Source organism: Centruroides sculpturatus, unplaced genomic scaffold, assembly GCF_000671375.1.
Source record: "Centruroides sculpturatus isolate CEXI.00-Female unplaced genomic scaffold, Cexi_2.0 scaffold226, whole genome shotgun sequence".
NCBI classification, from domain to species: Eukaryota; Metazoa; Arthropoda; class Arachnida; order Scorpiones; family Buthidae; genus Centruroides; species Centruroides sculpturatus.
In genome coordinates this window covers 541,427-559,135 of record NW_019384525.1, presented here as the reverse complement: position 1 = coordinate 559,135, position 17,709 = coordinate 541,427, and the positions used below count along the sequence as shown (strand labels likewise).

The 17,709-nt window shown below is 37.2% G+C and overlaps 1 protein-coding gene across 1 annotated transcript in view; it reads left to right on the top strand.

Annotated features, from left to right (window-relative positions):
- The first annotated feature begins 11,841 nt into the window (after positions 1-11,841).
- The window catches only part of LOC111622855 (stress-activated protein kinase JNK-like), a 165,286-nt gene continuing 159,418 nt past the window's right edge, over positions 11,842-17,709 (top strand). Inside the window, exon 1 of the mRNA XM_023365288.1 lies at positions 11,842-12,366. The gene's annotated coding sequence lies outside the window, so the exon portion shown is untranslated. The remainder of the gene's footprint in view (positions 12,367-17,709) is intronic.

Below are 17,709 nucleotides of genomic sequence, written 5' to 3'. Positions count from 1 at the left end.
AAAAGGTTGAGAACCCCTGCACTAGACAACACGCATAAAAATTAAGTTTATCAATGTTACAAAAGTGACAAGGTGACGATAGGCGCCCGAGCAACGGACCTCAAAATATAGCAAAAAATCTATACTAATATAATAAAGAGGTAATGTTTGTATGTTTGTATGTATGTAAGTTTGGATGCAGCAGGTAATCTCCAAAACTACTCATCCGATTTAAAAAATTTTTTCACCAATATTTAGAATGGAACTTCAGGATGGACATAGGCTGTATATTATTCCGTTAAACATGGGGGATGGACAGTTCTTTACGGTAAGCCTTACTGAGAAGGCTTACCGTAANCACATCGCACGTGAATGGTGTTTGTATGTGGTGGTAGCCCCAAGTCTCCATTCGTGCATAGGGGTGGTTGCGTCTCGATAGCTATAAGGGTGCGGGAGATATGAGGCTGAAAGTGGTTGAAAGTGGCTTTCTGTTTCGAATTTTTTGTTCGAATTTGTTCGAATTTAATTCGAACATAAAATTCGAATATTGGTTCGATTATAGAACGATTGTAAATGTTCCAGAAACGTTGAAAATAGTTCGTTTGACTTAACGTGAACAGGAGACGTTCAGAAATAGAATAGGGTCCAGATCTCTAATCAGAAACGGGGGACCTAATTCTTGCATTCTGTGAAAACGGGTAAGATTGGCTATAATGTAATTATCTTAATCTTCACTATCGTTACTTTTTAAAATCCCAGCGAAGCGGGTCCTTGCAGCTAGTATAAATATAAATTTCAAAGTTCGGGGGAATACTATTTGATCAGTATATACTGGGTTGAACGTCGATGTCGACGTCTCTCGCGCTCCGAAAAGTTTCGAATTGTTGCCTGATGACAAATGAAGACCAATCGGTATTCGTTATTTTACGTCGCTTCTTCTTGTGTTTGTTCAGTGAAGTGTTCGTTGTCCGATCATAAAAATCTTTCGCGAAAGTGTTCGTTATCCGATCTGTTCGTTAACCAATCACCCACTGTATTTTTATATTTACAGGTAATGTATTATACGCGCGAGCGTGTAGCGGACGTTTAGAAACGGGTTTCCCAGTGTTCGCTGCCAAGCCCTGCGTAAAGAAACGCGGCCCGACCTTTTCGCCCGATTCCGAGAATAAAATTAGCGCCTTTATCGTTATTTATGGAACTGTCGACGTACGTTAAATAAAACGGAATGCATCGACTACGGTTTAAAACGGGCCCGACCGACCCGAATTGTTTCGCGGGCCACTTTGACCACGCGTAACGTTACGGCGGGCCACAATTTAGGCAAACACGCTTTTTAAAAAGTAAAACAAGTACAAAATGAATAAGTTTTTATTGTTATACCGAGAATTGGTACTCGCACTCGCGCATTATAACAATGACACGCGCATATTTTCATTTATTTAATTGTTTTGGTATACACACAACGGCAAACGAAAGTTTTAATAGATATATAATATCGCTTAGCGGGCCACGCAATTTAACGTGACGGTCCTGGTTTAAAATATAGTCACAGAGAAAGTATAAACACGCGCGTTAAGACAAGCAAACGCGCGAACAAAGACAAAAATATTAAAGTATTTAAACGCTGTCGCGTTTACCTACGTATCGCGAAAAAGAACAGTTTTTTAATATCGATACGCATTCTTCTATCGGAAACGGTACACGTAGCGTATATAATTAAAACACGGGGCGTATATACACAGTATATTATTTATATTTTCCGCCGTAAAAATCTCGTTTTAACTCGATTCTAAATGGCAAATAGATAGGACGAGACGCTTTAAATGGAACGTGAAATTTGCGATAAAGCGTAAACGGCGATTAATTACTAATTTACCAAAAACGACGCGGCCGGAAGTAACGAAAAAGAAAATTCTAACTACGAACGCGAGTTTAGGCGACGACGGTTCGAACGTCGAGTTACGAAGGCGATTTGCCAGCCACTGGCCAAGGCGGGAAATGCGTTCGATATTCTCGCATTTATAATATCATTTAATGACCTAATTCTAAGCGATTAATACGGGGATTCGTCCGCTTCGCACTTACCAAACTAGGTGTAATTTTTCAAACCATTTTGCTTTTTTCCATAAATGATTTATAAAAAAAATTATACTTAAGCCGACGCCAAGCCGTTAAACGCCGGAATACCGAATATCTTCTCGCGCCTTAAAGCGGCCGGCAAATCGCCTCGGTAACGCCACCTTCGAACTTAAACGCCGTTGTCTTTTCCCGCTACCACCCTACTACGGTTCTCGTCCAATGAATGAATAATTCGGGAAAAGTTCGTACCGTAAGCTTAATTCCGACGATGAGACGGAAGTTTAATAACGTTCGTACGTACGGCCGTAAGTGACCATCGACGACTTAACCGGATTGGCGTCGGCATTTTACCACCCGTCCTCCTCCCCGTTCCCGTTTTCGCCGTCTTCGTTTCGCGCCTATGGTCGAAATTCGTCCTCCCAAAGAGCATTTGAACGATTCTTTTAGTTTTAAAATATTTCGTGCGTAATTAATTATTTCGGAATATCGAAGGCGCGACCTTTTTAGTCGAGTTACGGACCGATGTCCGTTATTTATAAGTAAATATAATGGGCGTGGGGATTGTAAAAATGCCCGTTAAATGGAGGTGTCCGTTAATGGAAGTTTAACTGTGTTATAATTTCTCGTTTACGGTTCTGACATAACTTTGGAATTGAAGAAGTTCGTAGCCAGAAAAGATTTCCAGAAGCACTTCTCAAAGTGAGAAAATATCGACTTCTAAGTCGCCTTATATTTTATTTTATTCATAATTCTTGCTTATAATCTTTCGAATTAGAGCACTCCGTTCTACACATTACTGTAATTTTTTTCGTGGAAAAAATCATTCATTTGTAAGTAAGGTGTAGGCCTATATGTAAAAGTTTAATTTATTTTCACTTTTAACTAATAATAACTACGAATAAAGCATTCGTAATTTGTAATTACGACCAGAAAATACCACAAATCTAGTTTCCGGATATTGGCGCTGTTTGCCGCAGCGGCATAATTTAGAACTAATGCTCACTCGGGGTCTAGACCAGTGATTTTCAATCGGTGTGCCGCGAGAGGATAGTAGATGTGGCACGCGAGAGGATAGTAGGTGTGGCACTTTTGAAGATTATTAAATAAATTATTTTCGAAAGAAGCCCAAAGAATAATAAGTGTACTTGTCAAAATTAAAACCTCTTTAAATTGATTATACAAGTTTTTCATCGTTATAATAAATTAACTTATACATAATGTAGTAAAAATATATATATTCGTAAGCAAAATTCTATGCGCATAACACCGGGTTACTACATTTAAAATGAGATTTTTTTGAAATTAAAAATTGAATATATAATCGTCAATATTTAGTTCNACAAGTTTTTCATCGTTATAATAAATTAACTTATACATAATGTAGTAAAAATATATATATTCGTAAGCAAAATTCTATGCGCATAACACCGGGTTACTACATTTAAAATGAGATTTTTTTGAAATTAAAAATTGAATATATAATCGTCAATATTTAGTTCGAAAGAAGCCCAAAGAATAATAAGTGTACTTGTCAAAATTAAAACCTCTTTAAATTGATTATACAAGTTTTTCATCGTTATAATAAATTAACGTATACATAATGTAGTAAAAAATATATATTCGTAAGCAAAATTCTATGCGCATAACACCGGGTTACTACATTTAAAATGAGATTTTTTTGAAATAAAAAATTGAATATGTAATCGTCAATATTTAGTTCAAATTATTTAAACTTAACGTCGGGTGGGGTAGATTTCTAAAGGCGATTATCGTGCCACTTTTAAATACAAATCGGNTATGCGCATAACACCGGGTTACTACATTTAAAATGAGATTTTTTTGAAATAAAAAATTGAATATGTAATCGTCAATATTTAGTTCAAATTATTTAAACTTAACGTCGGGTGGGGTAGATTTCTAAAGGCGATTATCGTGCCACTTTTAAATACAAATCGGGACTTAATTTTAATTGCTTTTCTTATGTAAATAAAATTATTTTAAATAACTATTGTTGTAACCTGATGCTGTTTAATTTACAAAATTATAGACAAAAAGAATTAGGTTAAGAGGCAAGTAATATGGCGATAGAATGTTTACAAACACAACTTTAAATCACGTGATTTTTCACTACGTATCGTTATAATTTAAGTGTACCGGGATACTCGATTAAAAGTTCGAGTGTGCCGTAAGATTTAAAAGTTTAAAAAACACTGCTCTAGACATTTGTAATACAGTATAATCGTACTCACGATGCTAGCAGACTCGTAACGAAAACTCGCGATGAAAAATAAAAACAAACTCTGAAACTGAAGAAAAAATTATTTGATAATTTTTTTATAATTGCATTACAATATACGAGCGGCGACCTCAATTAACGGCCATTTTGTATTTTGGTCTCGATCCATGGCTGACGTCTGTCGACGGATATCGGTTTTGCTGTCGTTTACGGATAAGACATTCGTAAGTCGACGAGTAGAACGAAGAACGAATAAGAAAGCCATCCGAAATTTCATCGAATATACGAACGAACCATCTCGTTCCAGGATTCCGGAACCTAATTAAATTACGAATCCGGAATTCTCGCTGCCGTAGGACAACGTGACCGAGTGACAAACGCAACTATGAGATCATACAGTATGGCTACACAGTTGGCTCTTTTATAAAAAGTAAATTAAAATAATGAATTTTTGGAACGTTGAAACATTTTCGGAAAAGTCACTAGTCATGTAATTATAAATACAGTGGAACCTCGGTATACGTCTGCTTTAGAATACATCCAATTCGGAATACGTCCTGTTTGAACGAAACAAATTTTGCTCGGTATACGACTTTTGTTTGGTATACGACTTAATTCAATTATACGCGCCATCAATGAACAAGTAGCACTATCGGTGTACTAGACCAGACTAGACGTTCGCGGTGCAGCGGTTTATAACTTTGTTAAATTTCTTCTGATTTTAATTCGTAAGTAAAATTTTATTATTTTTATTAATCACGAATCGCAAAAAGGCAAATGAAAAGCGACAGAAAACTAAAAAAATGACTAGAATTACAATGGAACTGATAAAAGAGATTGTTGAGAAATACGAAGGTGGCACGCGTGTTCGAGATTTTAACTGTTGCCCACCGTATTCAGAGAATGACGATATGGACAATTGCGAAAAATAAAGACATTATTAATCTGCTAACGTTGCGAAAAGGGTTAAATCAACTTCTAAACAGAAATCGAAGACATTAGATCATGTCGAGAAATTGCTTTTGCTTCGGATAACTGAAAAACAGTGCTAGAGACAGCGTATCGGAAGTAATTATTTGCGAGAAAGCTAAAAAGACACACACTGATCTCACGAAAAATCAAGCAGAAACTAGCCAGGAAAGCGAGGTGTTTTTTTAAACCAGCCATTTTTTTAACACGAGAACGGATTAATCATTTTTACATTACTTCTTATGGGAAAGGTTGGTTTGGTATACGTCCAATTCGGTATAAGTCCAAACATCGGGAACGGATTAAGGTCGTATACCGAGGTTCCACTGTACAGCTATTAAAATTTGAAAGACATCGCTCTCGAAGAATCGAACAATTTATTACACTACTTGCGTTGGCGTTATTAAATTTTAAACAATACAGTAGACCCCCCTATAACGCGGTAGATACGTTCCTCGTTATACGAATTTCGCGTTGTAGGAATCCTTAAATACACGAGCCAATCGCAGCCCGACACGTGTGAAGTTTACGAAATACGGCTGTTTGAAAGGTTTTCTTCCATAAAATTAATCGATTCTAGACTAATTCGACTTAACATTTCCAAAATACGTATAATTTTTTGGGAATAATCCATATAAACTATGCGATAAACAAAAAATTGTAGGATTACTTACCGAGTGTGCACCGTTCGACGTCGCCATTGCTTAAGCTTGTGTTCGTCGCGGAGCAGCGATTTCTGATGTTATTTTTCTGCGAAAACTTCGTTGAACTTTGGAGACATCATTAATATAAATAATTTTTATAGCCGTTGAATAAGAAATGTCTCTTTCACAAGAAATGTATAAAATTAGTGCTGTATTAGACTTACGGTACCTAATTTACATACCGTACAGACGATAGTAAACTCAACTTAGTCGCCTAAACTTTCCGTAACGTGGCGCTGGACGGCGGAAAGTATATATATAATTATAATAAAGTTACAATAAATTCAGTTAATATATAGTTATATATACAGTACCTAATTTATATATAATATTGTACAGACAATAGTAAACTCAACTTACCCGCCTAAACTCTCCGTAGCGTGGCGCTGGACGGCGGAAAGTAGTTCGGCTGCTTGTCCGTGATGACGTTTTACCGCGTTTTACGAGTTTCTTTAGCGTCTTTATACGAATACCGTCGCAATTTTTTCGCCGCGTTATAGGAATCTACGTTATACGAACCCGCGTTATAGAGGGGTCTACTGTACTTCACCAAGTGTTTCCAACAGTTATTGTCACTATTTATGTCGGAAAATTTATCACGTGGTCAGCTTGTTGTGGAAATCGGCATTCCAATCCTATTTTGATTTCTCATATTCGTGGCCGGGTCGAGAGTGTTTGGGGCCACTTATATTTTTGCGCGCTAGGCGATCGCTTAGGGTGCCTGACCATAATTTATCCTGTAGTTTGTCCCGAGAAAATTACATATACCGTGAAGGGCGTCGCCAAGGGAGCAGCTGCCCCCTAGAAATTCGAAAAAATTATTTAAATGCTAAATTTAAATTAAAATAATCTTCTTAGGGTTCTTGTAAGTTTAAAAAAAAAAACGTTTTTATTAAGATATTTCTTCTCCGGTACATAGTAAATAGTTAAAACTTTAAGAGCCGCCGCAAACTACAGGATGCGGGAGCTAGCGTACGCTCGCTCGCGCTCCTAAGCCTTTTTTCCCATGATGCTTTGAGCCATTTTTGCTAGGTAAGCTACGCGAGCACGAAGCAGCCGCAAACTACACAACGTTTGCTCGCGTAACGTAGTGCACATGACGTGGATTCCACAGATGTAGATTGGCTATAGAACAAGATTTTATTATAACCTATACTTGTAATCAGTCAGTTTTCGTTCCGAACTTTGAAACAGCATGGAAAAAACATGTTTACTAGTTAAGCCTAACTAGGCTTAACTAGCCGAAAACTATTTATACTGTATATTACTATTTACATACAACGGTTATACTATTTTCTTTTCAATACTGAATGTATTAATCATGTAATTTACGTACATCGATAAAATTCTATAATTTCTTTTTCGATATGTGACATGTTTATGTTGTCATCCATTTTTCCCGTCCTCTTTTGCTAGCGTAAATACTCTAGTTGTTGAAATATCTGAACAGCGAGCGTTCTCTCGTATCGCTGCGCTAGCGAAGGAAAAACAGCGTGGGCAAGAAGACATGGGCGGAGCCTTCGACGTCATCGGTTGTCTAGCGCACGTTTGCTAGCGTGTTTGCTCTCGCAAAGCCCTAGTTTGCGGCGGCTCTAAGAATCGTTATTATTTTACCTACGTACAGTACAATTCATATCCTCTATCGATTTATATCATCTTGCCCCCCTGGCCCATTGGCTGGCGACGCTCTCGTATACCGTATTTACTCGAATATAAGGCTACGTCCTACTTGGCAGCGTCCAGCGGCCGCGAGCGTGAACGCGCTTTTAAGAGGAGCGGAAAAACTGGTTGGAGTAAATGCGCGCGTCCGAATAACCGCGTTTAGCGTGTAACGACCACCAGATGACGCTTCTACACGCGCGTGCAGGAAGCAGCTACCAAGCCAGTTTCATCGTCGCTTCCATCGCTCGCGCTTCCAACGAAGAAAATGGCTGATTTTGTAGATGAATGAAACCAGAACGACAAATAAATTGTGTATATATGTTGCATGTACTTTAATTAACAATCTTTTACGTAATTTAATAATTTCTGATTTTGTAAATGTAACGTTTTGAAACTAAAACTTTTTTTTAACTTTATTATTCTATGAAGATTATTTACAGTAGAGCGTCGTTTATCCGAATCAATTGGGGACTGGGGTTGTTCGGATAACTTATTTTTCAGATAACCAATTATGTACGAAAAAATATATTAATTTATCCCGTGTTGAAATTTTTCTCCGTTGCGTGTCGCTGCGCGTTGAATTTTCGTCGATGTTAAGCCTAACGAAGACTATTGTATCGTTAAAAATTATTTTTTTATTTTGTACAAACAAAATAAATATATTGAAAAATATAAAAACAATAAAAAATTATACTTCAGAAGTTAATTTAGTATCAAAAACGTAAACTATTTGAGTAGCCGAAGACATAGCCAAAGATTACAGCGCCACAGCACTGGCGAAAATTTAAATTTGTCGACTGGAATTCCTTCGGATAAACGATGCTCTACTGTATATTTGTTGCGTATCTAGTTAGTGATAACAATTATCTGTCAAATTTACCGTTTTAATGTCTGTTATATTTTCCGCAGCAAGCATTCGACAAAGTCGTCTCGCCGCCATTTTGTAAACAACACGCATCCACTCTGGACAGAAGTCGCTCGCCAGTTGAACGCGCGTACAATGATTTTTTTCCGCTCGCGGTCGCTGGACGCTGCCACGTAGGACGTAGCGTAAGACGATCTCGCGTATAGGACGAGATGTGACTTTAAAGATCAAAATAAAGAAAATTAGATTTATTAATACAATTCTAATTTTGTTTCGTTTAATCAAAAATAAAATGTCAAATGCACGTAAATGTACACATTGTCCCGCAAAAATTAGTGGCATTTTAAACTTCAAGTAAAAATCTTGTAAAATCGACAACATAATTTGTTCGTGTAAAGCTGGACAATTATTGGGAACCTTTTTTGCCAATTCTTAACAGTCGAATTCACTCTTCGTCGATTACACTTACGAGTTTCTTCGAATTCTGATTTCCAAATAATCATCCGTTTTCACGTGGGAATGAATTAAAACTTATTTCGGGCTCCCGCGTGATTTTGGAATTCGATTCAAAAGATTTGCTTTTCCTATCGCTATTCATCTTTACTCCCAACAATATACAAGAACGATTGAAACGACCCAGATAAAAAGCTTATGTTTTTAAACGCCAGAAGGTAAAAAATGCGAATACACAGTTTACAAAAATTATACAAAAAGGAAAAGAATCCTTCGCTGGCGCGTATAGGACGACCTAGGTTTTTGAAGCAGCGAGAAAATGGATAAAAACCTCGTCTTATATGCGAGTAAATACTGTAGATAGGATATGCAGCATCCATATCACGTTTAAAAAAAGAACGGAGAAAATTACTCTTCATAAAGATGATTTATTACACTCAGTGTCGGTCCGTCCGAAACGATAAACGGACGGCCCGCCATTCTCGGGCCGGACGAGCTCAGAAATTTTAAGGAAAGTTCGGTCCCGTCCTTCGCCACTCTGCCGTCCTAACATAGACCTACGGGACCGTAAAAGAGGCACTTTTAGCGCGCCGACGGGGCGGAAAGTATCTATCAATAAAATGAAAAAGCTATCTCCATCCTATTATCCGTGGAGAAACCAGAATTCCCTTTTGCGCGATACCATCGTCTTTCGTCACAGTTTGGATTGTGGAACGGACTAAGTATGGTTCCTTGTAAATAATTCGGCTCCGTGATATTTTGTCAAATTAATCGGAGGACAGGTAAGTAAATCCGATTACTTTCAAAAAATGACGAATGCATTGAAAAAACAACGGGTAAATTAAGAATAATTTCTGCAAATCTATAATTACGTTGACATTTGTCTAACTTAAAGTCAGTATCGAAATATATGCCGTTCGATACAATATTTTCGACGCAATTACTCAAAAATAAGAACGAAGCCGTAATTTTTCCAGTTTAGTAATTTTAATGCAAAATTCTTTCAATCAAATGGCCGAATTCCGAGTAAATTTGGTTTGAAGTGTAATTTTTTTTCTTAAAAATTCAAAATGTATCGAACGCATCACTAAACGTCTTTTTGTCCGGTATTTTTATTAAATACCCGACCGCTTTCTCTCTCAAACAGAACGAAATCGGAGTGTTTTGAGATTGCGAAGAAAGCGCCATTACGCGTGGAACACGCTCTGGTGATTTAAAAATTCCGTTAATGGCGATATAAACGGAATAATGCAGATACGAGCGCCAATGGTATTACGAGGATGGCGAAAATATTTCGAAATACAGTGGATCCCCCTATAAGACGGGTTCCTATAATTACGATTCCTATAAGACGGCGAAAAAATTGTGGCGGTATCCGTAAACAACAGTAAAAAACTCCTATAATTACGTAAAACGTCATCGGGCAGCCGAACTACTTTCCGCCGTCCAGTGCCACGCTACGGACAGTTTAGGCGGGTAAATTGAGTTTAGTGTCGTCTGTATATATAATTATATATAAATTATATATAAATTAGGTACTGTATATATAATTATGTGACATGTTTATGTTGTCATCCATTTTTCCCGTCCTCTTTTGCTAGCGTAAATACTCTAGTTGTTGAAATATCTGAACAGCGAGCGTACTCTCGTATCGCTGCGCTAGCGAAGGAAAAACAGCGTGGGCAAGAAGACATGGGCGGAGCCTTCGACGTCATCGGTTGTCTAGCGCACGTTTGCTAGCGTGTTTGCTCTCGCAAAGCCCTAGTTTGCGGCGGCTCTAACACTGTTTGAGACTANAGTACTGTAATTTTATACATTTCTTGTGAAAGAAATATTTCTTATTCAACGGCGATTAAAATTATTTATATTAATGATGTCTCCAAAGTTCAACGAAGTTTTCGCAGAAAAATAACATCAGAAATCGCGGCTGCGGTTTGCTGCGCTGTTCCGCGACGAAAACAAGCTTGAGCAACGGCGATGTCGAATGGTGCACACTCGGTAAGTAATTCTACAATTTTTTGTTTATAGCGTAGTTTATACAGATTATTCCCAAAAAATTATACGTGTTTTGGAAATGTTGAGTCGGATTAGTCTAGAATCGATTAATTTTACGGAAGAAAACCTTTCAAACAGCCGTACTCCGTAAACTTCACACGTGTCGGGCTGTGATTGTTACAAAATTAATTCATAAAGAACGGAACGTATCTACCGTCTTATAGGGGGATCTACTGTGTTTATTAATCGGAATAAATCACAACCGGATGGGCGAGTGGTCGCGGCGGCATCCTACCGCTCTGGAGACCCGGGATCGAATTCGGACGACTCGAAAAATCCCTAGAAATTTTTTGGTTTCCCGGTCGAACCCGTAATAGACCGGCTCTTAGTGCCCACAGGGCGAAAAGAGTTTAAAATATAAATGAATTAAAAAATCATTAAATAATTTAGGATTGTCCGAGATTTACAGTTTAAAATAAGAAAAGAATCGACTTTTTGTGTTAAGGACTATTCCTCGATCAAAGTGAAAATTTAAGGAAACTGTATACTTTTGTGACATTACGACAATGAGCTATAATAAGAAATCGTCACCAATTCGAGAATAAAGTGAATTTTTTAAAGTTTTCGCACGAATTTTAAAATAAAAATGGCCGTGGTCGGAACGACTCGCTCTTTATAGTTTTTAAAGTTAACCGAATATGGAATAAAATAACGGAATACATTTTAAAAAATGTCATCCCAGATTTGCCACACCGAATCGATATCCTCGTTTAAAATTAATTTTAATTATTAATAGGTAAACAAGGTAATGATATCGATCAAAGTATTTTTAAGTTTGAAAATAAAAATCGGCATTTTTTTATTGTTACGTCACTAATAATATCTCCGATAAACGAAAAACCTGAGCAACGTTATTATCAAATATTTTTCTGGTGTGACGTAATAATACGATTACCGTTTTCTCCGTCACGTCCGTCAATACCGTCATCGAAGCCACGGCGATATTTTATTCGGTTTTACACGTCGGAAGTAACACTTAACTCGAACAAAGCGTTAACATTTTTACAAGTTATTAAAAATATTTATGCGGGTGGAAAAACGAATAATAAACGGAGGCTTTAGACGAAAATAAATGTAAGGGGCCCGTAACCTAAACGAGGCGAGAATTAAGAACGGAGGAAAAGGAAAAATCGATGTTTAGGAATTATAAATTTGCCAGAATTAAAATAACAACGGCGACTTTTTACGGTAACGTTTAGTGAACGACGACCGCCATACCGATGGAGTCTCTGGTAGTTGGCGTGATTATCGATCGGAAGGCGAACAGGCGCAGCTCTGTCATGTTGGTCGCTCCCAAATCTTTGGATAAATTTCCGTAAATACCATCATGTCCCGACAACTTTTCTTCTAAGACCACTCCGAAGGTAAGATTGGTTCGGCCTCCCGCTTCCCTTTACGCTTGCCCGTTCCTTCCTTTCCTAATTTTCTCTTACCTTAGCCGCCCGCTTCTTAATTGGTAAAAAAGAAGAGATTTCTCGGAATGCGGGAATATGCTTATAAAATCTCCAACGTTTTATATCTCGTATGTCTCGCTTATCGATTGATCCCCGTCGTTACGTCCCGCGGTTTCGCTTTCCGTCGCCGGATTTAAATAAGAAAAATCGAGTTTTTACCAAAAATAAATACCACGGAAATCGCCGTCTCGCCGCTATAAACTTAACCCGCGTAATTAAAGACGGAAGGAAAATACATCCTTTAGGCCTCTAGCCGTTTACCTTGGGACCCTCCCACTTTCCGTAGATAATTTCCTACGCTTGTGCTTTGAGAAAGTTTGAGATTTGTCGAAATTAATTTTGTTTCGCTGTTGCCCCCTCGGATGACGTCTTCTCTCGCATTTTATGGGTAATGCGTTGAAATTCTATGGTTATCGCCTAATTAGAAAGGAAAGAATTCGTTACCGACCTATTTCTTGTAACCCCAAATCTAAACCGCGAATTTCTTGTGGATGCATTTTGCTCGGTTTTAGACTATTTCTTAAACGTAAATTCTTTTATCTCCGTTCGGTGTTTTGCCGTCGAAAAGGCTTTAAAGACTTCGGTATTTTATGTTCCGCCGGCGTGTCGAAGTTATCGGCCAAGTTGGATTTTTCTGCGGAATTGTCGCTTTCCGCCGCGGGAGGCCGGCCGCGGTCCCGTCGTCGCCTCCCGTCCTAATTTTACCCGGTCCCGTCGGTCTGCCGGAGCGTGCCTCCGTTTCCGGTCGGCGACGTTTTAAATATTTAAAAGATCGGTGTTTGTTCCGCCCTTCCGCGTTGTTTGAGTGTTTCGTAGATACTTTGTAGAGTCTTTTCCGGGACGCCGTCTCCGGTCTCTCGACCGCTTTTTGCCTTCTCGGAACGGTCGTTTCGGTACGCCCGCGGCCGAACTTCGACGTTCTCGGCCGAGAAGAGCCGCCGCCCTTCGGATTCGGCGTTGCGAAGACCACCTTTTGGTCCGCCGGAAAGACGCTTGCTCGGCGATGCCGTATCTAGACAAACTTATTCTCATCTCGAATTTTTTCTCGGTCGGTGCCTTTTTGTTTCGAATAATGCAACGGCCGGGTTCGAAGGTTTTCTTCCGCGTTTACGGATCGACGGTGCGGTCGGAAGAAGAGCCGCGGCGTTTGGACGGAAGGCGGACTCGTCCGGAATAAGTTACCGTCGTCGCTCGGGTCGAAATGTTTGAAGTTACGGGCGGTTCCGTTAAGTGTGTCTAAATCCCCATTTGATTTTTAGCAAGCAGATATATACTGATAATGACACGAGTTAAAATGGTTGAAAATGAAATTATGGGCGGCCCTCGACTTTTGCACGTTCTACTTTCGCACATTTTAAAAAATTTGACTTTTTAAATATTTTTAAAAAATTTGATAACGAAAATGAAAAAATTTGCTTCCGTGCGGAATGCTCGTATGCTATGAAGTGTGGTAGCTCGCTCTACGTTCTCGGACATGCGTTACTTCCTACGATGGCGGACTTCTTGGAATCTTAATCGCTACTGTGTTGTTCCGAGCAAGTGAACTAATGCAACCGAAACAGTTTCGGTTTTGCATTAGGGCGTGCTTCAAAGTGTTGTTTATTTTTCCAATTTATTTGTTTATGTTTAAATATTTTGTCCTTATAAATTGATAAACATGAGTGAGAAATGGAGAAACTGCAGTGTTGATACGAACAAAAGGAAGTTAAGGACTCGTAAACTTTGTACGATCGAGACAAAGATGGAAATAATTAAACATTCTGAAAATGGTGAATCTTTTGCTTTGATCGACGTTTGTACGATGTAAACAGATCTACGATATGTTCAATTTTTCAAAATAAGAGTAAAATTAAGGAATATGTTTGACAAATTTAAAATGATATATTCTTTACATAATATTTAATTTACTGGAGAATCGGCTGATGCAGATAAAGATGCTGTGAAATAATTAATTTTCTCATTGTCCAAAATTATTGTAGACCAGCAGGTGAGCCCGGCATTGCCCGGCAAAAGACAACAACAAAGATTAAGATTATTAGATTATTTTGTACTTCTAATCCTTCTATTCTAGTAGCCCGGAACACCCCCTAGTGGGCGTTCTAGCAGCAGCGGTGTCATTCCATGGTATTAATAATAAATTCCTATTAAAAATAAAAATAATAATATACTGAATTTCTCACGGCGTACCCTACTAAAATGCAGCCAAAAATGCAAAATCCGCATCAAATAATATACTGAATTTATTGTTAATTTAATAATAACGAGGGGCACCCCTAGTGGCCATTTCTGGCATACACTGACAGAAAGAAAGAAAGAATCCAGTTTTTCAGCTTTATATAGTTAGATGGAGAATATTCTCCTAGCCAAATATTCAATGTAGATGAGACAGGTTTATTTTGGAAAAAATTGCCTAATTGTACATTTTTTATTGAAGGAAGAATCAGTTGCCCCTGGACATAAACCTTCAAAAACCAATTGACATTGCTTCTTGGTGGAAACTTAGCTGGTGATTTAAAATTGAAGCCATTGTTAGTTTATCAAGTAAAAAATCCCAGAGCATTGAAAGGGAAAGATAAAGAATTGCTTCCAGTCATTTGGAAATCAAATAGAAATACCTGGGTTACTGTGCTAATATTTAAAGATTGATTCACTTTTCATTTTGTGCCAACAGTTAAGCAATATTGTAAAAATAATAATTTACAATTTAAACCGTTATTAGTCTTACACAATGCTCCAGGAATCCAAAATCTCTGCAGAATTTATACCCAGAAACCAATTTTGTGTTTCTTCCTCCCAATACTACCTGCCTCATACAGCCCATGGATAGTTACGTTTAAATGATATTATATGAGGACAATAATGACTAAGGCCATCAAGCCAACTGACAGGGAAGATGGGCCAATATTAACAGATTTTTGGAAAAACTATGATATATGAAATGCAATAAACAATATTGGAGACTTGTGGTATAAAAGAGTCGACAATGAAAGGTTCCTGGAAACAATTATGCCCACAAATGAGTGATTTTATAAATTTTGAAGAAACATTGGAAACTATCACAGATGAAATAGTTAGCCTAATGAATGAACTAAACCTGGACGTCAACAATAAAGATTTTAATGAGTTGATTGAATCTCACTCAGTATCTCTGTCAAATGAATATTTAATTGAGCAACAATGAAATACACAATGAAAGTGAAGAAGAAGAAGCTGATAAAAACGTCAAGACTTTGACAATTAAAAATATGAATGAAGCCTTCATGCATCTTGATAAATTTTTGGCTATCATGGAAGAATGTGATCCCAATGGAGAACGTTATCTCAAGTACTTAGGGTTACTGAGAAAGACACATAATGTTATAGAAATCTTTATCAAGAAAATCTTTATCAATCTTTATCAAGATGGTATTTAACTAACTCTTGACAAGTTTATAAAGAAAACACCCAAAAGCACTTAAACATGCCTCGTTAACTTCATTATGTATACATATTGATAAATAAATACTTTCAAACACAGTTTTTGGTGCATATTTTTGCATATTTTTTTACATCCCTCTACTTTCGAACATTCAACATTTGCACACGCTTTCAGGAACCAATTATGCGTGAAAGTTGAGGGTTGCCTGTTCTTATTTGGAAAAATATAGTTTTATTTCTAAAATATCTATTGATTCTTAACACTATTCCTAAAATATGTATCAAATGTATTGATAATTCTCCTGTAGAATAAATATTGATGTCTTTAAGTTGTTTATTTACGGAGTGATCTTAGTAGAACATACAGTAGTATTTTGGTTCTGTGACAGTGTTGCTTATCTGATTTGGTGTTTTAAATTGGCATAGAGTTACTTTTGTCTTTCCAGATGTCTAGATGATCTTTTCTTGCTGTCTCGTAATTATTACTTTTAATGAATTGTAATTTATAAAGATATTAAAAAAGTAAATTCTTATTCTGATACTTTTTGTATTAGAATAGGCATTTATGATTTGCAATGTTTTCAACAATTCATAACAAATCAATAAGGCTTGTATGAAATGCAGATATCTCTTTCCAGTAAGTGTCTCCTGAAGGAAAACAAGGATGTCAAGACAATCGTTCCAAATTCTACACCATGTGTTCTGGGAAAGATGAATTTGTTGTTGCATTCCTTAAGTGCATTGTTATGTACTGACTGGTGGTGTAGTTGTATTGTATTCCCATATCCTGAAAGGTAAATTGTGGAGGCCTAACTCCAGACATAATTTTCTATAAATATTCTTGCTTCTTTGGATTAATGCTTCTCCGAGTCTGTGCAATTGGCCAACTTTGGACTACATCGGGAAGGAATGATTTCCTGTGTTTGTGACTTGGCTGTTGAATAAAAACCTACACCTGTGTTGCCATTAATAGACATGTTTAAGTGATTTCTTTGAGATACTGTAATGGAAGTGTTTACATATTTTGATGTAGAATGTGACAAAGCAATTTTTTGTTTAGCTATAATTATGTTGGTGAAAATTGGTGATTTGGAAAAATTGCTTTATTCTTTTTCATTTGTTTTACATTCTCTGGGTGAATAAAATGCTAAGTTCAAAATTACAGCCTTCTTTTTTATCCTTTGAGTTTTTTAATGAAGCCAAAATGTATTTATCACTGATAGTTTTATCACAAACTATTTACAGCTTGAGAAGCAAACACTTACAAAGCAGCTCAGCAATACAGAGAAGCCAAACTTACACAAACCTTCAAATTGTCAGGAGTAACTGGTGTGCTCTCTATTCTTTTCTGATTGAACAAAATGTGGAATGTACTAATTTCAACCTGCTCTACATCTTTATACAGTAGAGCGTCGATTTTCCGAAAGTCAATCATCCGAAACGTCGATCATCCGAAAGAATTCCAGTCGGCAAATTAAAATTTTCGCCAGTTCTGTGGCGCTTCTTTCGCCAGTCTTTGGCTATGTCTTGAGCTACTCAAATATTTTACGTTTTTGATACTAAATTAACATCTGAAGTATAATTTTTTATTGTTTTTATATTTTTCAATATATTTATTTTGTTTGTACAAAATAAAAAAATAATTTTTAATGATACAATAGTCTTTGTTAGGCTTAACATCGACGAAAATTCAATGCAAAGCGACACGCAACGGAGAAAAATTTTGACATCGGATACGTTAAACTATTTTTTCGTACATAAATCGGTTATCCGAAATATCAGTTATACGAACAACCCCAGTCCCCAATTGATTCGGAAAATCGACGCTCTACTGTA